Here is a 6,333-nt window from a genome sequence, read left to right on the forward strand (position 1 = left end):
ATATAACATTTTAGACACATTCTAGACAGTTTATCAGCTAAAAAAAAGTTAATTTTGGGGTAAGTTACTCTTTAACAGAATGATTTAGACGTTTCAGGATGTTTGTTTTAGCTTTTGTTTTCGGACAAACAAAATTTCAACCTAAAAWATAGACAAGTGTGAATTGCAAAGCAATAATCAAGACGATCACTTATGAGAGGAAAGAAAAACAATTTAGAAAAAAAAAAGTGGATATTGAGGAAGCTGAAGAATATTTTTAATTATTTTGTGTATTTTAATTGCCCCAAGATTCTACAGGCATTATCATCATCTTTTTGTTATTATAATTATTACTTTGAAGCAATAAAAATGTCCTTTTCCACACGTCCCTAAACCAAAAGGCTCAACGTTTGCTGCATTTGAAGCCTCTAAATGAGAGAAAAGCTCACAGTACATATAAGAAATAAAAGCAGGACTTCAGACCAGGTGTTGTTGTTTTACTCACCTGTACCTTCACATCTTTTACACACACTCACAAAAAAAAAACACCCAAAAAACGAAACGTTACCCGTGGCGTGAGCAGGAAGTTGTTGCAGCAGTTACAGTTGTGTCGTTAGGAGTTACAGCTTTATCCAAACGTGTAGCACCTGCCGTTACCATGGYACTGAGCCCACAGCTGATTTTAATTTGATAATCAACAGACTCTCTCGGCTCCAAGTGGGGTCTCTGCGGTCGAGTGGGCGTGTCACAAGGAAAGGCGATTCTAAAGCGACACACCTGATTTGACGGACTTTGTCAAAAAGGACACACTTGACTGGACGAAGCAAAAAAGGGGCGTTACTGTACGGCACCACTTTTTCTGGAGAACCCTACTTGGGTCACATTTCTCCCGTTTAACCTTAGTGTTGGGGTCAGGGTTAGGCTGTAAAGACATCAAGCAGGATCTAAGGATACCGTCATGTAGGCCTCGTAGCCCACAGTGTTAATGCTTTTGACACGCCCACTCTTGTGACACGCCTACTTTGATTCCGCAGATAACCCCTTCTCCTCAGGTCTGTTCTACTCCACACTTTGAAAAAAATAAATAAATAAAAAATAACAGTTTTTGTTCATTTGTGAAATAGCAAATAGTGAGTTTTATTGTTAAACATAAATTCGTCTAGAAATTGCACATTTTAGTTTTGTTAAAAACAAATATTGTGTCCTTTTTCATAMCTAATTCATGCTGCTCCAGTTCACGAGTGTTTTCAAAAGAACTCATCTACTGTCAAATGAAAATGAGATAGTATTTGTACCAATGTTTGTGTTCATTTGTCACCTGTTAGCAAAATATCTCATAAATAAACGAGACRATAATAATGAAATTCTCAGTAAGTAATACCTGAACGCTCACAGCTCATTGGAGTTTACCCTGTTCAAGACGTCTGCCACAGATATTAAATCCCAGCAAACACATAGACGGTTATAAATTAGTCAGCTTTACAGATATTGAGCTAAATTTTAATGGTATATTTATTCGCAACACAAAGCTACTCTGAGAGCAAGCTGATCTCTTATTATGTTTTTAAACTGCAGTTATGGAGTCAACTCTGTYGATCTGTTAGCAAAATATCTCATGAAACACATAACAGATTTTAGTAAATCTCTCAGAAAGTAATCACTGGGTGGGCATGTTGAACTCATGAACTTCTGGAGTCAGTCCATGTCAAGAAGGTCGACATAAAAAACATGATTCTAAATAGGTCAGTTTTACAGATATTGAGTTAAAGTTTGGCACGCTGGTAGTTTGACATAAGCTTTAAACATGAATGAAATGTTAATCAGTTAGAATGTGAAGTTTTTATGGTAAAGATAGAAAAATATGAAAATCTCAAATTCACAAGCAGCAGGGTTTACCAAGTCTCACTACCATCATTAAAGGTAGTGAGGCCAGTAATGATAGTAGTCCTTTAACTCAGGGATCTTAAGTAAAAAATAAATAATCTTTAATTTAAAAAAAAAACGAAGCATTTCTCTAAGTTTTATTTACGTTTGTTATCAGTTTATAGTGAGTTTTTTTGTGGAATCCTTACTTTCATTCTGCAACAACAAAATACTCAGATCGTTCTTGTAATACTTTCTATGAACACAAGATGTCAGTGTTTCCAAAGAGAAGTTGTTCCTTCAGGAGCTGTTTGAAGATTTCTAAAGAGCAAAAACCACTGAGATGGTTTTTGTTGTTGGATCTCCAACTAATTTTGTAGTTTTTAAAAACCTAATCCTAATCCAGTTTGTTTCTTTTATATCTACATTCASTTTGGGAATCATGACTGGAATTAAAAGCCTTACAATTTTTAAAGAACTTCTTTCTTTTTATAAATCCCAAAAAAACTAAAGGAACGTTTAGTCTTTCAGTGCAAGCCAGCATAACTATTTTGAGATAAGGTCCAYAAAATCCGTGTAACATCAAGGCATTTTTCACAGAAAGGATTTATGAAGTTTCATAGGTTTTTTCCAGGTACTTCAGTTTCTTCATGCAGACCGAAAACATGACAACTGTGTTAACTGGCGACTCTAAATTGTCTTCAGTGCAGTTGTGAGCGAAAGCATGAATAGTTGTTGGTCTTTTTGTGGCCCTGTGACGTACTTGCAACCTGTCCAGAGTCTTCTCCGCCGTATCCACAGTGACAGCTGGACACACCTGTGACCCCTGTGACCTGGGAAGGAAGAAGTGGGTAAAAGATGGTGGATGTTTTATCCACTGTAAGCTTAAATGTTGTTTGACCTCTTACTTGGGGTATTAATAAACTGCAAATGTATTTTGTCTTACATGGAGCAGTAAGAAAATACTGTACAAWTTATAYTTTTTYYTTTCTTTTTTTTTGGTTCAAACGTAGTTTGACAGCTTTAGATTTTACAGCCAATAAAAACTGACTTGGATGAACTTGAAAATGTGATACACAACAAAACAAACTCATTAAAGTTGGTAACATCTGTTTAAAATTKTATTTACYGTTGTTCAAKCAGGCAAATCCCATTGAGATCTCAGATCTCTTTTTCAAAGTAGGCCTGGGACTGAAGGCAACCTATYGTACATGTTTTTGTGTTGTGAGGGAAACCGGAGTACCTGGAGAAAGCCCASACAAGCACAAGGAGAACATGCAAACTCTGCACAGAAAAACYCCAGGTCCAAACCGRRGATYGAACCCAGGGCCTTCTTACTGTGAGGCATCGRTGCTAACCACTCAGCCGGCGTGCTGACCACAAACTAAAATTAAAGGCGTAAAAATCCTGGAAGCAATGCATGTCACCCACCACCTCATCAAGAGTTTTTAATCAGGATCATCTTTTGTTGTGAATTGAGATGGTTCTGGTCAAATCAAAGACCAGTGAGCTGTGGTTTGCATCAGACTGACTCCAAAAGTCAAGCCTATGTCAAACTGTTTTGCCAGATATTTTGCTAACAGACAAACAAACACATGTAAGGCCAGAACATGCTTTATGTATGTAGGTGTGCTATACTGTGAGCAGAAAACTGGTACGTTTGGTGGAGTTAAAAACATTGAAAGAAGGAAAAATAAAACTGTTGCCATGCAGTAATCTGACAGATGGTTGATGAAACGGCCACAGCAGTATTATATTATACAAGGAGAAACACATTTTATGATCAGGACATCTAAAACTATAATAAAATGTATAATCTTTACGAGGTTTCAAAGCTGTTGTAGTTTCTCACTAAAGAAAACAATGGTGACGAGGGGACAAAGGAAAGCTAAACTTTAGGAGCTCCATGATCAGTAGTTATTGACGATATAATCAAACTGCAGAGTTTAACAGGAGACCTGATGCCTTCCTCTCCTGTTCCTGTGGGATCATAAAGAGACGGCAGCTGCTCGCAGAGTTTGTGGCTCCCTGGTGTTTTGGTTGATGAGCTGTAGTTTGTGGCTCCAAACGAGGAGCGCGTGTGGCAGTCGCCCCCCTGATACATCATTAATAGTTGCTCYACTCCAGGCTCTGCTTCTTCTCCTCTGAATTTCAGACTTTCACAGCTTCTTACCCCTGCATACATCTTACRGACGCCCCCACCGCAGACGCTCTTTGTCTCCTGCATTATTTTCTCTGTTTACTCTCTCCTCCCCAATGCGGCTCTGCCTCCTTATTGTTCTCCACCATCATACCTGTTTAGTGATGAAGACTTTCACTCCCTCTGCTGTGTGCCAGCTGCTGCTCAGAAATGACATCAAACGCAGGAATTAGAAGCTGGAAGAATAAAGGATCATCTTTCATTTCAGTGTAATGATTGCTCCTCTCTCTCTGGTGTTCTTGTAGATCTCAGCTGATTGTGACAGGTGTGTCTTGCAAATATAAAAAGGATTAAGAAAAAGATTTGGCAGAGCTTTGAGAGATGTAGATTCCCTAATGGTGGCRGTCTGTTTAGGTTGGTACTAATGAGGTCAGACTTTTAAAGAAATTCCTCAGCATCTCAGGAACGATTCTTGTTCTYCTTCAAAACCTGGCACCAGTTTGTTCTGTTTCCGAAGTAGAAAATACAGCCACCAACTGCAAGAAGCTGCATAATACAATGGGTGTGAAAAGCAAGTGAAACTCTTTTTGTTCTATTGCAACAAAATCCACCATGCCTCCTCAACGATGCTCATCAAAACACTTTTGCTGTTTCACCCAGAAAGAAGAAAGATTTAAAACTGAAACCCTTAAAAAAAGATATACGTATATCGGACACTAAATAACATGTTGTAACATGTTGGTCCAAGAGAGCCAAAAACACTGAAGCTGTCACATTTTTTTTGTTTGCCTTTATGTCTGAATAAAAAAAAAATCCAACTTTGGTTGATTTATTTTACTGAACTGAGGAGATGTTTTGTTTCAAGTTATNACTGAGGAGATGTTTTGTTTCAACTTATGAGTTGTGACATTAATTACTCAACTTACAGAGAGACAAAGGTCTTTGTCCAGGCTAGGCTAACCTTTTTATTTTTATTCTGTTTTTCAAGATTACAAAATAATTATTTAGTAAAAATGACATACTAGTGTGAAACAACACCACATTAGCTAAAAATGAATTTGTCATGCAAGTSTATAGGTTTACTATTAGCTAATTTACCACTCTTTTGCACCACTTAGCATGGCTAGCGAGCAATTAGACGATGACCTCGTTCGTGGTCAAGAGGTCATTGTCAGGAGGCTCATGCTACACTTGCATCACATTTTAACAACCAGAAAACGTATTTTTGCATCATTCTAAAAACCTTTTAAGACATATCACGTTTCTCTGTGGGCTGAGACTCGGCCAACATAGCGAGATGAAGGTCTCTCCTCTTCCTCTCCTAGTTTGCAGCACCTTATGTTCTTCTCCTGCTTTCTGGGACTACTCAGCCCACCTGGTTGAGAATCAACTTTTGATTAAATTCTGTGACATCATCACAACAAGCTGGAGTTAAAAAAAACTAATCCAACTCCTTTAAAAACCCTCGGGGTCCATCACTGTCTCAGTAAATCCCCGCTTTTCTTTTCCCACCACCTCTGAGGACCCCCCACCATACTCACACAGCAAACAAAACACACCAGAGTTCATCAGTGTGTTCATTTAATCAGGTTTGTAATTTAATGGACAACATAAAGCTCAACGTATCTGCGAGGCAGCAGAGGAGACGGAGCTTATCGGGTTTATGCAGGGGCTAATTACAGAACCAGGAGACTGACGCACTGTCAGGAGAGACAGTAACATCATTAAGGGGAGAGGAGGAATGTGTGTGTGCGTGTGTGTGTGTGTGTGTGTGTGTGTGTAAGAGAGAAATTATGACAGAAGGTAATGCAAAATAGAAACAAGTGACAGCAGATGCAGTCCTTCTCAGGTGTCCGTGTCCTTCACTGGATCAGAAAGGTCCAATTAGGATAAATTATTTATCAGGTTCAGTTTTCCTCTCAGCAGTTCCATGAAGACAACATTAACTACAGAGGACTGTTCCTCTGCTGCACGATTAAAGTTGAACATGAACACTAACCACCAAAACTAAAACTGGTTATCTATGAAGGAATGCTGATCGTCTGCTATCTTTCCTACCAGAGTTTTAGACAAAAAAAAGTAAAGAAAAACCTTCTGAAATCTTGAACATAATGCTCTCTCATGCGGCTCGGGTGGTCGCTGAGGCAAAAACCCGGGCGTGGGAGGAGTTTGGAGAGGCCATGGAGAAAGACTTCCGCACGGCTTCGAGGCGATTCTGGTCCACCATCCGGCGTCTCAGGAGGGGGAAGCAGTGCAGCACCAACACTGGTGCTGCACTGCTTCCCCCTCCTGAGGATGGTGTGCTGCTGACCTCAACTCGTTACGTTGTGGGCCGGCCGGTGGGCGGAATA

General features: G+C 39.3%; 1 protein-coding gene across 2 annotated transcripts in view; it reads right to left on the minus strand.

The window, feature by feature from the left end:
• paqr5b (progestin and adipoQ receptor family member Vb) overlaps window positions 1-624 on the minus strand; it is a 14,142-nt gene extending 13,518 nt beyond the window's left edge. Inside the window, exon 1 of one of the 2 annotated variants that reach the window (XM_014001552.1) lies at window positions 548-624. The gene's annotated coding sequence lies outside the window, so the exon portion shown is untranslated. Of the gene's footprint in view, window positions 1-484 lie in introns of both variants that reach the window. The other variant, XM_014001550.1, reaches the window with a different exon arrangement.
• Between the last annotated feature and the right edge of the window lie 5,709 nt (window positions 625-6,333).

Source organism: Austrofundulus limnaeus, unplaced genomic scaffold, assembly GCF_001266775.1.
Source record: "Austrofundulus limnaeus strain Quisiro unplaced genomic scaffold, Austrofundulus_limnaeus-1.0 Scaffold9, whole genome shotgun sequence".
Lineage (NCBI taxonomy): Eukaryota > Metazoa > Chordata > Actinopteri > Cyprinodontiformes > Rivulidae > Austrofundulus > Austrofundulus limnaeus.